The sequence below is a fragment of the Falco cherrug genome, chromosome 9 (assembly GCF_023634085.1).
Source record: "Falco cherrug isolate bFalChe1 chromosome 9, bFalChe1.pri, whole genome shotgun sequence".
In the NCBI taxonomy this organism is placed as follows: Eukaryota; Metazoa; Chordata; class Aves; order Falconiformes; family Falconidae; genus Falco; species Falco cherrug.
This window is the reverse complement of record NC_073705.1, coordinates 31,848,822-31,866,581: the sequence shown is the minus strand read 5'-3', so window position 1 is coordinate 31,866,581 and position 17,760 is coordinate 31,848,822. Positions and strand designations below refer to the sequence as shown.

Sequence of the window (17,760 nt, the reverse complement as noted above, 5' to 3'; positions counted from 1 at the left end):
GAATATAGTATTTGCAGGAAGACAGGCAGAGTTTAGGAAAGAACTAGTGTAACCGTAGAACAATAAAGACTGCAATACTTAAACTTGGACAATACAGAACCTTCTCTTCTTTTATACCTCAGTGAGTGGGATGTTACCGATCCTGCTTATTGGAGTGGGTGAGATTTACCTTGTTCATGGCAATAAACCTACACATTCCTTGAAAGTGGTGATTAGTAGTTAAATGTTGATTCCTGTGCTTTCCTACCAGTAAAAAAAGTGTGAAGATTGCCAAGTTCATCCTATATTGATAAGTGTCTCAAGAGCTTGTGCTGCAGATAGGTCAGAGTAGATCAGACAGCTTAGTGTGGTGTTGCTCTAAAAGTAAAATGTTGGCATTAATGTTTATGACTATGCAGTCAACTGACAGGAGTGTTACATGACGTGTTACAGTACATCCCATATGTTAATTTAGCTGCTAAACTATAGTAACTTTTCTTTTTAATCACTCATTTCTATGTATCTTGTGGGCTGCACAATGTTTAAGCAGTGGCTAAAAATCCCAATACTCCATCACTGCTCATTTTATCATGTTATCATGAGCAACACTCACTTGGAAATCACCAGCTCTGCATGCATCAGTCCCTGGACCTGTACCAAATACAGGAAAGCAGTGATTCCTTATAAGCTATACAGCTAAACAGGGTAGGCAAGTACAACTGCTGACTGTGCAGTTGCTGCTCTTGTCTCACTATATACCAAAATGAATCAGTGTGGTATACCCAGAAACAGAGCATCGAGCAGGAGCTCCAGAACTTTTTTTGGGTGCTACTAAAATAGAAAGAAAACTCTGTGATAGAATAGTGCTCTAGCAGCTTGTACTTCTTTTGGACCATGCATAGATGCAGGAGGAGATATTTAGGCTGTATTCCTTTTCTAGAGGAAAGGCAGCAGATCAGATCTTTGCGGGATACCAGTTTGAAGTACCTTCATAGGAGTCCCCTGCAGGAGTGAACTGCATTGCAATTACATGCACAATAGAGTACTGGGCTTAATGACTGAGAGTCTTTTTCAAAGTTGTTTTCCTGTGAGCAAGTAGGTGCTAAATATTTTCAGTTTGGGGGACTGGAGTTCCTGTCTATGTAAACATATGTTTGCAGTCTTGATTTTTAGGTCTTATGCTTGTGCTTTTCTCTGCAACGCTTCTGTTTATGAGCTAGCAATGTTTTGTATTCAGGGATTTATTTTTTCATTGTCTTTCTTTTTTTCTTTCTTTCTTTGCATGTTCCTGCTTATGTCACAAGTAGAAGGAACTGATCAAAACTCCAGGTAGAAGATAAATTCCAGAATAAGAAGAAAATCACAGAAGGATTGTGGAGAAGAATCTGGAGTACAAGTTCTGGTATGAAATTCTAAATATTTTCCTTGGAATTCAGGTCACTGTCTGCTCTGGAAGACAAACCTCACTTAGTATAGAGTATAGCATGTAAAATAGTTCCACTGAGTGTGCTGGCTGGGCAAAGATTACTTTTTACCAGAAAGACTATGTTTAAATGGGTTCAGATTAGCATAGTTCCTACTCTGTTGTACATGGTATCCACTAAGATATTTTTCATGCTTTATCCAAATGTTGAAGTGCCTTATATGTAAGAAAACTTGTTTGTATGAAAACTAGCTACAAAGTCAGGTCAACTTTCTAGTGCTAGATTTTTTTGCCACTGTTAAAAATGTTTTGAGTATGATTTTTATCCTTCTTCAGGTATCAGAAGGAAAACCATATGTAAACACTCTTGAAAGGCATTCTTCCATCTCCACAGTTTGAAGTCAAATGGCAATTCATGTCTTTAATACTGAAGATGTTGAAATCTTGCACGCATTTAAATAATGCTTTATCAGTATTCACCTACAGAATACCTTGGTCTGTTTCTGACTCCATATCTCCACTAAAGGCACTGGAAAGCATTCCCGCTAATTTAAGGGGCTACAATTTGAATCCTTTATACTTACTGCAGAAATTGTGAATTTAGATCTGTGAATTTACACAAAGTAATAAATTTTTTTCCCCTTGAAATCAGATTATGTTTAAAACCCTAGAAAGCTTATTTAAATATAGGAAACCTTAATTGCTCTTTTTTCACTTCTGTAGCAATAAATTTGCTTTTTTTGACCAGTAAGTATTTCCAGAATTTGGCTATGTAAAAGCTTGTCAGGGTAAAACCAGGTATACTTGCATTACAAGTTGACTGGCTGGAATCAGTCACCTAATCCTAGAGAAAATGGCTTGATTATTTTTAGTCTTATGTAGATGGGTTTGCTGGTACAATTTCAAAAGCTTTCTCTTTGTGCTTTCTCTTTGTAAGGGCAAGACAGAACACTGGAAAGTCACCATGTATGTTTTCTAGGCCTGTATCATAGGTGCTGTTATATAAAAAAAAAACATTTAGTGCCCACTGAACTGAAATTCAAGTGATGATCTCACTGTTGCTAAGTACCAACTTCAGCTGGTATAAAATGTTGCAGCTAGAAGTTTGTAAGTTCTGTGTTCAGCGTGACCAGAAGGAAGGACAGGGAGCAGAGAGAGGAGAAGCTCATTACAAAAGTAGTTTAACTAGATGATGCAAAACTTTGAATAAGGACCAGTACATCAGCAGAAATGAAATGGAGATATAATCTAGCAATATTCTTAAGGTAATATAATCATGATTTCCCTACAGTAGGCATTTGATTCAAGTGTTAGACTACAGTACAGCTTAACTGAATCAAAGGAGTACCACAAAGGAGATGGAAGCCAAAGAATGCATGTAGTGAGTGTAGGCATTTGTATCCTACCAACTCTTTCTTTGCTTGAAACTGCAGAAATAAGTATGCAGTATTTTAGGTGTTCATGAGGGCAACAGCAGAAGAAAACCCATGGGGGTAATTCTAAAATTGATATATTCCATATAAATGTAATTAAGCTCCCTGAAATTAGATGAGTTCAAATAGAAGTCTCATACACTTCCATGGGCATATTCCAGATCTGAGGTCTGAGATAATAAAATAGAAGAATAGGATAAATAGCAAAAGAGGAATCACTGTGTAGAAACTATTTGTAGATTCTATTTACAGAGTGCCTTGTTCACCCCTCACAAAGCACAGATTTCTAAAAGAGTTTTGAAGGGTTGTGGTATAATCAGCTGCCGATGTCAAGTGGAGACAAAGGAGTGAAGGTAGTCTTGGGTGAATGGGCAAGGGGAATATCAAGCAGTTGTCAAATTACATTGCTTCTGTGGTTGTTAATCCTGTAGTCCCTACTCAAATACTGAACTTGGTTCTGGCAATTGCACTTCAGGGAGGATGCAGAAAAATTGAAAAGGGTAGAAGACCTAAAAGAATGATACAGGACTTGGGACACATTCTTTATCATGAAAGACCGGAGGCACAGTTTAGTAAAAGTAAAGCAAAGGTGACACTTCCAGCCAGTAATCAAGCCATTCCTGAATATTGTCTTTGGTAAACTAAATGGAAACATTTGAGATAAAGTAACTGATATTAAAACCCACATTGTTCAGTCTTTCAGATCAAAGGAAAAGTAAATGATTGTAGCTTAGCAAATGAGGTAATAAAACCCAGACTAATTCAGACTATAATTAAGGATTTTTTATTATTATTATTTTACTAATTGGAAGCATTAATGATTGTGGTAGATTCCTCAGCGCTGGTAATCTTGAAAATTAAGGAGGATGATTTAGTCAGACTAATCCATTGAACTTCAGGTGGGAATTAGTAAGTCCTATGGTTTGTGGGTTTTTTTAATGCAGCTCAGACTAGGTGATCACAGTGATCTCTTTTGACTTAATATGTATTACAGTAAAGGTTGTGCAGTCAGTCTTTACTGTAACATTTGGATGTTTAATTATACAAAGCCCTGGCAGAGAATGTTCTGCACACGATTACCTGAAAATCTCCAGAATTCAGATTGCTAATTCCATAAAAGCAGAATAGAGGGACATGTATATCAAGAAGGCAGTAGGATGCTATTAGACAGATGAGACATTTTTGAGAACACCGTATCTTGTGTAGTTTGTCAGCACTTTATAAAGGCATGCCAGGGTCCCTTGTAAAATATCGGGCTATTTAAATTTTAAATCATCTTTTATCTTCCTTCATAGCTGGTAGTATTCAAAAAGTGCGTGGAAAGTAAAGCAACAGCTAGCCCTGTAGCTTTGCAAAATATAGCCCCTGGATATAAGGGAGAGCTATGCACTGTATTTGCATAGCATGTTGGTCTCCAAGTAGGTTAAGTATCTGCTTGGCCATTTGGTTTCTGTAAAAATACTGTTCCTTATTTGTTCTGTGTTAAGTCTTTTAAAATGTGTTGTTTTAACAACTGATAAAAGCAAGCTAGCTAAGTTGAGGAATGGTCCAAGGTCAGCATTCCAGAGGAGTTTTTTTCTGAAAGAAGAAAGCCAGACTTGAATGAACATCTCATATTTATTTTGCAAATAATAAGATTAGAGAAAATAAATATTGTGTGGAAGTGTATGCCCTAGCTTCCCTAAGGTAACAGTAACACAAGGATGTGTGTTGTGTAAGTAGAACTAACAGATGCTTAGGAATCCTAAGAAGTCAGGTTTCCTGTCTCAGGCTTCTTCTCTTCTTTTTGGCAGATTTTTTTCATACCACTGGTAGAAAATAAGTATTTTATTATAATTGATAAATGTCCTTGTTAATAACTACATTGTCATCCTTGTACCCTATTCCAGTGGTGTGCAAGAACGAACTTTGCCTCAGATGTACAGTAATCTTTAAGCCCCCTGTAAGAGATACACAGCAGTATGCTTCAGTGTTCACAGCATTTTTCATATGTGTGACTGATGGAGAGAGTCGAAGAGTCAGAAGCCACAGGTTCAACCCCCCCTAAAGTCAGTAGAGAGATTTGCTGCAACAACTTCTGATTTATAGCCTGTACGTTTTGATTTCTGTTTTACCCACAAAATTTCTGGATGAAAATCTACTGCAAAGAGGTTGTTTTTTAATTTTTGTTGTAATACAGCATTTTCATGCTCAGTGAGAGAACATTAAAAATATTGGGTAATACAAATGGTGCTTTACTATGAGTGCAGTAAAAGTAACAAGTATCAGTGAGGTGGCACCCAAAAATACTGTCATTTATATCTAGTATATTCCCATTCTAAAAAAAAAGTCAGTATCTTCATAGAAATATCTATCTGTTATGAAATCATGTCATTATTCTGTATGGCATCTTACATTGTGTTTCTTGCCATATTAATTAAACGTCTTCCAGCAGTGTATTAAACAATGTGCCTAACATCTGTCACATGCTTTTAACACGTCCTCTCCCCAAGGAGAAAAGCGTGTGCAGTAGGTGGCCATATTTTGGTAGACTTTTTGTGTTTATTTTGGGGCAAGTATGTTGAAAGCCTTTCTGCTGACAACACAAAATCAATGTATGATGTTACACAAAGTTACTCCTATATAGCTGATTAACCTACAGACAAACTACAGACTGAGCTGAATGCTGCCTGGGTAAGTAGTTAATCTGGTAACCAGCCCACTCCCATATTCTCTCTGTTGCTCAGAGGTGCTGGTCATGTCATACAATGCACATCTGTATCTGGCCATGGAGAAATGGGACAGCACACGTGTGGTTGTAACACAGATACAGGCTTAGTCATGTCACAGGTGTGTATGAATCCTCAATACCTACTCACATATCACCGGACAACACAGCAGAAAGGTTGGACTAATTTTGATTACATTATTTTTGTGGCTTAACTCTGGTAGGCAGCTAAGCATCACAAGCTGCTTGCTTACTCCCTGCCCCAACCACCAGTGGGATGGGGGAAGAGTAAAGGAAGCAAACGTGGGGTTGAGGTAAAAGAAAATAATTGCTTAATAAGTGAAGGATAAGTGGAAGATGAGAGAAAGGAAAGAAAACAAAAAGTGAAGCAAAGGCAATCACTCTACCTCCCACAGGCAGACTGACACCCAGCCAGTTCCCAAGCAAAAATATGTAACCTCCCTAAACCCTCCTCTTTTCCCTTTTTATGGCTGAGCATGGCATTATATGGCATGGAATATCTCTTTGGTTAGTTCAGGTTATCTGCCTGGTTGTGTCCTCTCCCAACTTACTGCACCCCACTCAGTCTTCATTGTGAAAGAGGGAAGGTCTTGATGCTGTGCAAACACTGTTCAGCAATAGCTGGAACATTAGTGTGTTATCAGGATTGTTTTGGTCACAAATGTAAAAACACGGCACTGTATGAGCTGCTCTGAAGAAAGGCAGATGTCCTAGCCAGGCCCAGGTACAATTATTTAGCAGGATGACTTAAAGAGCATTTGAGACTTACATGATTGGACTTAATGATCTTAAAGGTCTTTTTGAACCTAAGCAATTCTATGATTCTGAGTCTATAAAAAGCTATAGATAGCATTGGAATAACAAAATCTTTGACAGGAAAGAAGAAGACAGTCTTTTATAGATAAACTTAGTGCTTTTGAACACATTTTATAGTTCTTATGGTAGAGCAGATGATGAATATTTCTAACCCAGACTGAGAAGGGAATCCACACATCAAAGATATTTAAGGTACATACTTACGCAGTGTGTCCCACTGAAGCAGTGTGTCCCACTGAAGCAGTGTGTCCCGCTGAAGTTGCTCAACACTTGAATGAATTGAAAAATAAGAATTTAAGTTTGTCTTGGACACAAATCTGTACTTAGGTCAGTAAGTGTTCTGTTTCATTCCTTTTACTGCAGAAGACAGGCTGCTTACACAGTTGTGTGCATTGCATAATGCTCAGCTTTCTCAAACTAGAGTGTTTATTTTCTTGTGCAGGAGTCTTTTGGATGTTTTGCCTAAATGTCTTATGTTTCCACCTACTCCTGTCTAACATAATGCATTCCTTTTATAGAGAAATGAGATCTGAAAGACCATATTTGGCATTAGTCTCTAGTGAAACTGAAATTTTTGCTGGAATCTACTAAGGGTTTTGCAGGTTTACTAGCAGTGCTGTTTTGGGAATAGAGCAAAAAGGTTGCTGTTATTTTTGTTGACATGGAGTCTGTAGGGATGTAAGCAGTCCAGCATTCCCCATGTGAGCAGTTTTATTTCCACATGATGTTTGAATATTGCATGAAAACTTCATTCTTTCCTCATGTCTGCTCACGTGTCATTAGTAATAAATAGTCACTGACTCCACTGTGGGGTTCACTCTAATGCTTATAAAGTACAGAAGTACTTTTAGACAGAGTAGAAGGTACTTATAGTATCTAACCATCCTGGGTTTGGGAGGCGTGAGAAAGGAACTAGAAGGAAGAATGGAAATGTGGCATTTTCATATGTGCAGTTTCTGCCTGTGCAGTGGTCATCACAACCTAACGAAAGAGAGCAAAGCATCCAAGGGATTATAATGCAATCTTTGTAGCTTCAAGACTAAGAGGTGTAATAGAGCAGTAGACCAGAGGACCACTTCAGTACTTAATAGCATCCACATGCTTCCAGCACATTTTTTTAATATATAATGTAGTGCTGGAATTTTCTCACAGGATGCTTACAGGAGTTAGGAGGAATGACACTTTGTTCTCCCAGAGTTATCAATGCACTGTGGACACTGGTGGTATCCTGTATTTGACAATTTTCCTCCTAGTTATTGGGAGATTGTGGTACTTGTGCATGTGTGGAACAAGAGTAGTTTACAAGTACACTTCTAACCATGCTGCAAAGAGTGCAATGATGGAGACGTTACCCTTAAACCTCTCTGCAGAGCATAATACGTGTGTGTGCTTGAAACTGTAATAATATTTTTTTTATTTGCCACCAAAAATACTTTCAGTTAATTACAAATACAAAGTGAGACAGTATTTCTGTTTCAATGATTGTTAATATTAACTGCGCTTCGGAAATGAGTGTAACTGCATTTTTATTTCCTTTTTAGTAATGAATGTGTAGCTGTAAAACACTCTATCAGTACTAGATCTGTATTAACCAATAACCTCTTCATCACAGCAGAGGTAAAAGTACATTTACATAGAGACATAAAAATAATTTGTTTCAGGAAGTCATGGAGGTATTGTGTGGGATTAGGCTCTGTAAACAGCCATATCCCCGTTCATGAGATGTTTGTTAACATGAAAAAGCAAGAAGAGTTGATGGGTCTGATTCTTTATCATCATAAGTAATCACTTGCTTTTGCTTAAAAATGAATGCAAAAATGCAATTAAAACACAGTGTTCTGTTTCACTCCCATTTTGTAAGTGTATAAAATTATATATCTATAAATACAAAGACACATACTATATAAGGTATGAAATTCTGAAGAATCCAGCTTTTTATCTTCAAATATTTTAGTTTGAAAAATGTTATACTTGCCTCCATATGCTGAAAATTTGAGACTTAACTTGTAATTCCTTACCAATTCTGTTCTAAAACTTAACTGCAGGTATCATAATTATTTTCAGGAGCCTAGTACCAATAGCAATATGAGGCAATATGTAGGTTAAGTGTTCAGTATGGCTTTTTTCTTTTTTTTTTTTAAAATAAAATCTGTCACCTCAGAGATTAGCTGTCTGATTTAAATGCATGTCGAATGAACATTCAGATGAAGAATGATGTTGTGATTAACACATGATATTGGAATTTGAGAGTTGGAAGTTTAATTCCTAGGCAATCAGGTCTCTCTGTGTGGCTGACATCAGAAATCTATTAGAAAACCAGCTAGAAATATTTTACACTTTGTATAAAACAGGTTCAGTAATGCATCCTTTTCTTCACACACTTTAGATTGGAGACTCTTTAGACCAGATGGGCTCTCAAAGGGTGTGTTTCCACAGCAGCTGAAGGTGTATTAGCTGAATGGATGTATTTGCACCAAGTGTATTCTAGCCAGCTTTGTTAAATAGCAACAAAATAATGTCAGGTGTTCCAGTAAATGGGATGATCCAGCCTGCGCTGGGCCCTTGTGTGGCTAGGTTATGCTGGTGTGCATTCTGTATGTTCACTTCCATAATTACTGGAGTTCGCTAGATTAAAGAGTAGATCTACTTTTACCTTTCAAAAAATTTGGGTTTTTTTAATCAGCTTTTGGTTTATTCCTTTACTAAATCCTGCAGTCAACATTTACATTTACTTCTGATTTATTCTTCTGCAGAAGCAAGCTTCTTCCATCCTCTGTCGTCCCTTGGCCCTCCCTGTCCCGTAGTACATAGATTCTTCCTTTACCCACAGAAGACTGGAAGGCATGACTCTGTGGCTGCTTTGCTCAGGAAACCTGTTTTGCTGGGGAATACTAGTTGACAGTTGCCCCAGAATTCCCAAGAAGTATGATTTCCTTCGTGCTTTAAGAAAAGCAAGAAATAAATACAATTAAAGCTTGAGTCAATACAGATTTGCACAGATTTCCCTAGGGCTGGATAGCAGTAATACATAGCCCAGACCCTAAATGTAGTTACCCTCATTTTCATCCCGAACCACCTCTAACAGAGAGTCCATTTCCTGCATGAGTTACCCACTTCTGAAATTACATTCTCCTCTATGACAATTGGACTATAGGTGTTCAAAAGGCAAGCAGTGCACTAAATATAAAACTTAATTGATTGAATAGAGATCTATACTATGGAAGGACATATTCTGCAGTTTAAGATTGTGGAGTTTACCTCTTCAGGAAGGATTTAGATTCCTGTTACGTAAGTAACATGGAATAACATCTCTGCCCCAAAACTGTAATATTTTGAAAACACAATTATTTTTCTGGAAGCTAACAGGTAAATTTCTTCATCAGAATTTGAGTTAAAATTTGGTGCCTCTAAGAAAAGTAGAAATCCCTAGCAGTAAACAAAGGATAAGAGAAATGGAAAAACTTGATTGAAGGGAAAGAAGAGGGAAGCTGAAACAGGCAAAGCGGCTGTTAACCAAGTTTAAACGGACTGTGTTTTGCTGTTATGCATTATTGCAGGAAGCTTACTGTAATGGTAAATCTAACCTTAAATTGTTTCGCATGTACAGTAGCTTCTTCATAATTCAAAATTTTTAGACATGTCATGGGGCAAATGGGAATGGGCATAGAGCTGCTGTGTAATATAGTGATACTGATCTATAAGGATTTTTAGGAAAACTCAGTAGCTTTTGTTTAATTTACATTATGGTGCTCACCACAGTGGATCCCATAGGCTAATGAAGACAAGGAGGTGACAGAGCCAGTGCATGCTTGGGTGTATTCCTAGTATCCGTGCTGCACGCTGACAAGGGACCAATGTCATGGCCATGAAACAAGACCCCAGCATTCACCATGGCATACGCCTCTGATACAATTCAGACTCAAACTGGAATCGCTAACACCTTCTGTTCACAGGTTGCCTAGACCTGCAAGTAGCAAGCATATTCCAAACTTACTGAGTAACTGGTTAGTATCTCACAGAATCCCAGAAACCTTGAGGTTAGAAAGGATTTCTGGAGGTCATCAATTCCACTGCCCCTGCTTAAAGCGAGGTCAACTACAGCAGGTTGCTCTGGCCCTTATCTGTTGGGGTTTTGAAAATCTCTGAGGATGAAGACTCCGAAGCCTCTCTGGGCAAAAAAAAATAATAATAAAAAAAATACGGCACTGTTCAACCGACCTCCCAATAAAACCCTTCCTTTCCTAATGTTTAAATGGAATTTCCTGTGTTTCAGTGTGTCCATTGTCTCTTGTTCTTTCACTGGGCACCACTGAGAAGACTTTTGCTCAGTGTTCTTTACTCCTCCTTCCATCCTCCATCACAAATTTATAGACAACAGTAAGATTGCCCCTGAGCCTTCTTTCCTGCAGGCTAAACACTTCCAGCTTTCTTAATCTGTCCTCATGTGATAGATGTCAATCCCCCAGTCATCTTTGTGGCCCTTCACTAAACTCGCTGCAGTATGTCTTTGTCTCTTTTACTTGGAATTCACAACTGGACACAGCATTCCAGATGTGTCTCACCACCTCTCTTGACCTGCTGGTAATAAGCCCAGGTGGCTGTTAGCCTTCTTTACTGAAATGTGCATTGCTGGCTCATGTTTAATTTCATGTCCACCAGGAAATCCAGGTTTTCTTCTGCAAACCTGCTTTTGAGCCTGTCAGTCAGCATGTACTGGTGCAGGGGCTATTCCTTGCAAGCACAGACTTCGCACTTGCCCTTGGTGAACTTTGTAAGACTCCTGAAGGCCCATTTCTCAAGCCTCTTGTGGTCTCTGTGAGTGGTGGCACAACCATCTGGTGTATTAACTACTGCTCTCAACGTTACATCATCTGAAAAATTGCAGAGTATGCACTCTGTCCCATCACCAGGTCATCAATGATGTTGTTAGGCCGTACTGGCCCCACTATCCACCCTTGGGGTACCCAGTTGTGACTGCCCTCCGGCTGGACTTCGTGTTGCTGATCATAACCATTTGAGACGAGCAGTTCAGCCACTTTTCAGTCCATCTCGTTGTGCATTTGTCTAGTCCAGCCCCTCTAGTCAAAGCAGGGTCAACTAGACAAATTGCCAAGGGTGGAGACTCCACAGCCTCACCAAAGCAAATAATTCCAGTGTTTGTCCACCCTCACAGTGGATTTTTTTTCCTTATGTTTAAAGGGGGGTTCCCATATTTCAGTTGGTGTCTGCTGCCTCTAGTCCTATCACTGGATGATACTGAGAAGTCTCTTGCTCTGTATTACTTCCCCTGTCAGTTATTTATACATATTGATAAGAACCCCCCTGAGCAAGGCTAAATAATCTCAGTTCTCTCAGCCTCTCCTCATATGACAGATGCTCCAATCCCTTAATCATTTTAGTGGCTCTTCAAGCACTTTGTACGATAAAATCGTAAACTGAGAAAATTATGTGGTAGAATAGCAGTTACCTTTCACTCTTTATTGTCAATATTTGCATCTTGTCTGATTAATGTTACTGTGTTCTGTGGTTTTGAAGAAGAGACACTTACCAAAGAAGTATGGATCTTCATGATTTTTTGTCTATGCTAAATGAATTCCAAGAATACTATAAGTGGTTACAAGTTTATTACTCTTTGAGCACTAAGCGCTGTTTAAATTGGCTCCTGTTTACATCAGTGCCAGTGATTTGGACATCAATGGACATCATTGAAAGGTCATGTTCATAGTGAGGATATTTGCTCTAAAATTAATAATATTGACCTTGTTACTAAGTAAAAATTATGTTTCTAAAGATTTGGGTGGGGGGTCCTAGACTCGAGACAAACTATGGAGCTACTTTTTCCTTCATCAAAAAATGACTGTATGTACTCTATATACTGTATACTTTCTGTATACTTTTCTGTATACTTTCCATTTCTCTTCTTCATAACAAGCTTTGTTATGTGGTTTTGTTAGCACAACATTAACTGTACCAAAAGTTGTAGTTTTCAGGAATATTATTAAGTCTCTTTGTACTAAAATTTATTATATGTCCTTATTATAAATAAAGTTTATTTGTCCTTATTGAATGAGGGACACTAATGTGAATTTGGATTATTAGGAAGCAGTTTCAATACCTCACTTTGAGGGCTTTTTAAATGGGTTTGCATTTTTTACATTATTCACTAATTTTATTTTTTTTTAAAGGAAGGTGGGGGGGATTGCTTCACTAGTACAAATGCAGAGAGACGCAGATACAATGAAGAAGTTTGTACCATAGATTTTATATCGGATAAAGTTGTAAATTGGCAGTCTATGTTCGAAGGTACCTCTTTTTGATATATTTTGTAACAAATGGTTTCTCTCATGGTTTTGATAAGTTGCTGCTTAGTGGAAGGCATTGCCCTGAAATACATACATTAGTTGCTGACTGATGGAGGGTTATGATGGCACCAGTGTTTCTGACAAGTTTAAAAGACACAAGGATAAAACACTAGACGACATTGCAGATTTCTCAGCAGGAAAATGTAAATCTCCTTAATTTTATTCCTACTGAGCTGTGGCAACTAAGGTCTTATATTTAAATGTGAATTATTAAGTAGACAGCATGATGATGATAGGAGGAGGCTATGTGTTAAATGTATCAACAAGTTCTCATAAGCCAAATACCTTGTCAAAAATTCATATTCCATCTATGCATTTGGGAAATAATTTTAAGAGTATTATGCCTTTTATTCTTAAAAGCATACCAAGGATATTAGATGAGGGAGTGGAGTGAGATTTGCCATGTAAATTGATAGGTGAAACTTTGCTTTAACCCTCCAGAACCTAAACTTATCACAGCACTGAAGAAAATAGTCACATGTAAAAAACCTCAGCAAGGTGTATACAGGTTGCACTAATATAGAAAGGTCAGATACTGTATAGTATCTTTACAACAGTTTGTCATTTTAGAAAAACATTCTTGAAATGTATTTAACAGGCAGCTTGGTTCAGTACCAATCGTGAAAAATTTTGAAAGTGAAAAGGTTTGGACAGGTTTTGGTTGTTTGATGGGGGGCTTTTGTTTTGGTGTTTGGTTGTTTTTTGTTGGTTTTTTTTTAATGTGTTGACACTGTTAAAAAGAAAATAAGAGGCAGCAGGCAACCTCAAGCTGAGGTACTGTATATGAGATAAATCTCGTCTCTTAGTGTTTGACAATGACTATAGGATTTGGAACTCTTGCAATACAAATTAGAAATAGCAGTGAGGTATGAATAAATACTAAAGAATGGTGCATGCTCTCTGCTTATTTTATAGACCTTTATAAAATATAAGGAGGTGACTTACATACATGTGTACACTGCTGCATGGACTTCCTAAGCGTGATGCAAGTGAATAGTCAGCTACCTGCTTTAGTGAGCTGGACTGTAGATTTGCATGGACTATGGGCATGCACAGTGAGGCACGAATGGTAGTGTTTGTAGAATCAGGGCCTAAATATTAAATATAAACACAGTTCAATTCCATTTAAGTATAGATACCCCTGCAGGAGAATGTAGTGGATTTAGCAAAAATGTGATTCTTGCTAAATGACAGCTTTTTAAAGAGGAAATAAAGATCTGTTTTTCTAAACATAAAGCAAGAATTGTAATAAAACAATCCAGTCTGAGCATTTATCAGACCTTTTCAGTAAGTGCCATTAGATATTTAAGGACCAAAACAGACATTATTTTGTTTTATCCAGACAAAATCATATCTAGAAGGGCTTTGCCTGTGCTTAGGAACTGATTTCTTAGACTCAAAACCATGTAATCTCCTAAAGTACTCCCTACAGTTATTGCTGTCATTTTCTTCATGCAGAATTTTCTAGCAAACGAGTTCATGATCTTGTCTAGCTGATGAGACTGGACAAGTTAGTAATGTGAGAACGAACTTCTGCAGACAGTACAGCTTTTTAAAAGCAGGATTGTGGGAGGGACTCAGCCCTGCTCTGTCCAGAGCCGAGAAAGACAGTCCAAACCGCCATAGCCTACTCAGCTAAAATGCACGTGATCTTGTAAGTACTGTGCTGAACCCAGACTTCCAGGCATTACGACAAGGAAGCTCAATATGCAGGGATGGTAAACGTAGTCTCACAGCTTTTTGTTGATTTTGTGCTCAGTCTAATTAAATGCATATCAACCCAGAACATGCTGTTTACATGCAGGCAGAGTCTGAAGGCCGTGATTTTGGAATTGCAAAAAAAATTCAGTATTTTTTTTTGCATATTGAGAAGTGTTTTATACATCTTTCCTTTTCAAATACTCAGTGATGATAATGTTAGACACAGGCACCACTTAATGAAAACGTTGCTGATCTACTGCAGTCATGGGACTAAAGTTGGGAAACCAGCAGTCAACTTCACAAGCTAATGTGACTGCAGAACTGGCATATGATGCCAAGTTACGGGCTGAGGAGTGATTGTTCACTTAAGAATAGCTTCTGGCTAGAATCCTGAGCTTGTCTCTCCCAAAACTGGCATGTTATTTACATGAAGAATCAATTAAATGTATCAGTTTTACTTAAACTTTTTCCATTAGTATGTTGGATAAAAATTACTAGCATTTCAAGATCATGCTTTCAGTAAAGTGTTATTTGGGGTGACTCTCTTTGTTAATGTGAACTGTTATGACCATCCAGAATGCATAAATAATTTCTGGTTTTGCTTATTCTTAGAGTAAGATGGAGACAATGCCTTTTATCTAACTCAGTAGGCCAAATTCAGCAGTGACTAGAGTCATATGATTGGATGGATTGGATCATGTGGAACACACTGCTGCACACAATTTGACTTTTTTTTTATATATATACACTAAATTGCTGTCAAAAAAGATCATATGAGGATGTGAAGCTAAGGTTAGAGTATATTGGTCTGCCCCCTATTTTCTCTTAATTTATCCAGAAAAACCATTATTTATTTTACAAGTTAAAAATGAAATTCACAACTATCTATTTTTTATTTCCTCCAATGAAGCCTCCTGTTTTAATTCGCAGACAAAGTGATGGTTCCCATGAATGAGAGTCTTCCCATGCAGTTCAAATGAAATGGAGTCCATCCAACATTGTGTTATTAAGTTAAAGGTTTTATTCTTGTGAGAGCTGGAAACAGAACTCCTGTTGAAAATCGATTGAAGTAGGGTAGTTAACTCCCTGAGACATTGTGAATGTCATTAATTTGTCTTGTAAAAGATGAGGCAATTTGGTTGCTACTTTCCTATTTCCTTTCAAGCCTCTTTGTTTGCTGGTTCTGCCATCATAACAGGCATGAGTAGATTTCTTGAGGATTGCTTTTGCTGAGCTTACTGGAGTTTTAAATTTGTTTTGACTTAAGATCTAGTAGCAAGTCTTGTTTTTAATTTGCAGTGCAAGTTGATTGCATAATTGTGAAGCTGTTTGACATGTGTGATACAATTTGATTTGCATTCCGGCTAGTTTTCAACTGTAAGAAACAAAATCTGTTAGTAACAATTTTAGCAGGAGTCATTGGAAGGTTGTTACAGTTTGTTTTCCATTTCCCAGAGACTGAAAAATTACACTCTTATAAAATTATTTGAACACTTCACATTATTATGTAGTTGAGCTATATACATTGATGAAAGTGGCTTTGATATTTACAGGAGAAGAGTGGAAAAATATATTTTATATATATATAAAGAAAATGCAGTATAGCATGGGAGAAACAATATAATGCTGACAGAAACAAGGATTAAAAGAAAATAAGTAATTGAATTATAGCAAATAGTCATTAGAATGTCTTCTGGAAAAGCAAAGACTTCACTGAGATCCGATTAGAAAACTTGAAACCTATGATTGTACTGGTATAGAGGTACTTTTCCCCTAGAAGGATACATACATAGAGCTGGAAGAGTGTTTGGCCCATGACCAGCAGATCCTGGAAATCTGTGGAGGAGACATAGTCTTGCCCATGCAGACAACAGCTGTATTCAGGCTGGCCTCTGCATGTTACACCACTGGATTTTTTCTGACAATGTGGCTTTGATTGTCACTGATTGATTTCTCTTTTTCCATTGTGTAGTAGCAGGAAGACTTGAAATAGCATTAATTCCTGAGTAAAGTTTTTCTGTAGAAGCCACAGAATAAGCAGGTGATATTATTCTAGAGAGCAGCGTAAAAGGATACTGAACAGGCCGAAGCACGTAATCAGATAGCAATAGAGGTAAAGTAGTTAAGAAGTATTAGAGATTACACAATAATAGAAATGGCAACACAGGAGTGATTTCCATGAGTTCATAGAAAGACTAACAAACTATGCAGTGGACATGAAATAACTGGCCAGAGATCAAAAATGTGATTCTGAAGATGCAAGATCTTTGTGGTGCGTGGAGAGCAGCTGATTTAGAACCAAGGTGGGTTGTTTCAAATTTGTGGCTTTTTTAAGCTGTTACCAAAATCTGTGACCATTCCTTGCTCTTAAGTACTTATACAGAATTGCTGTAAATTTATATAAAGCAGAGGACTGTAAAAAACTACTGCGGTCATTCTCTGTGGTTCCCCACAATTGGAGGCAACTGTGAAATAACGGCTACTCCATTTCAGCCTACAGAACATACCACGAACCTCGAAACATTTTTTTCAATACCCTATAAAAAACTAAAGGCAATGTAGTACAGGAGACCAAAGTGCGTGGAAACTACAGTGTTCCATAAGACAAAAGCAGGAGAGTCTGAGGTATTTTAGTTGCCCACAGGTCCTAACTCCACCACAGAACATTGTTTTGAGGCCAAGCACACAGGCAAATGGGGGCACAGAAGCCTCTTGATTGCACATCTTGTATGCTTCCTGCTGTTGCATCACTCCCTGTGAACAATCTCTGGTGATTCAAAGGCAAATCCCACTTCACCATGGCACCAAAAATCAATTATGTATGAAGAAGAAAAAAAATTGTGGCACAATGCAAGGCTTTATGCCATAATGATGAATTTTTGCCTTTGAAGCCAGAGTAATGTCAATTAGGTTATTCATACGTGAAGAATCATCTTGGCGACATGGCAGCTTATACTGTACCTTTACTGTGCTTAACAAAACCCACCAAACAGAAAGCAACAGCTGATCACAGTTCACTGTTGGACACTAAAGTAACTGAATAGAGAATTTGGTCACTAATATTTTAGAAGTTTGTCCCACTTCCTCTGGGAAGTTTCTTGATATGTTTGTGTCTGATGCATGCAATCATGCCTATTAAAACTATTGTTCAAAACTGAAATACAAAACAGTGACAAAATAATAGAGGCAACACAAGGAAAATACTTTTAAAAAATATGTCCATCACACATAATTCTTAAACCTACAGCTTCTTTCAGCTGAATAATTTTATTTCTGCTGTGATAGATTGGTATTTTTAAATTTGCAATATCCCTGAAG

At 37.6% G+C, this 17,760-nt stretch overlaps 1 protein-coding gene across 5 annotated transcripts in view; it reads left to right on the top strand.

Annotated features, from left to right (window-relative positions):
- PCGF5 (polycomb group ring finger 5) overlaps positions 1-17,760 on the top strand; it is a 100,481-nt gene that overhangs the window by 41,585 nt on the left and 41,136 nt on the right. For 3 of the 5 annotated variants that reach the window (XM_055719996.1, XM_055719998.1, XM_055719992.1), the window contains exon 2: positions 1,287-1,381. The gene's annotated coding sequence lies outside the window, so the exon portion shown is untranslated. Of the gene's footprint in view, positions 1-1,283; positions 1,382-17,760 lie in introns of all 5 variants that reach the window. The other 2 variants (XM_055719994.1, XM_055719993.1) reach the window with 1 other exon arrangement.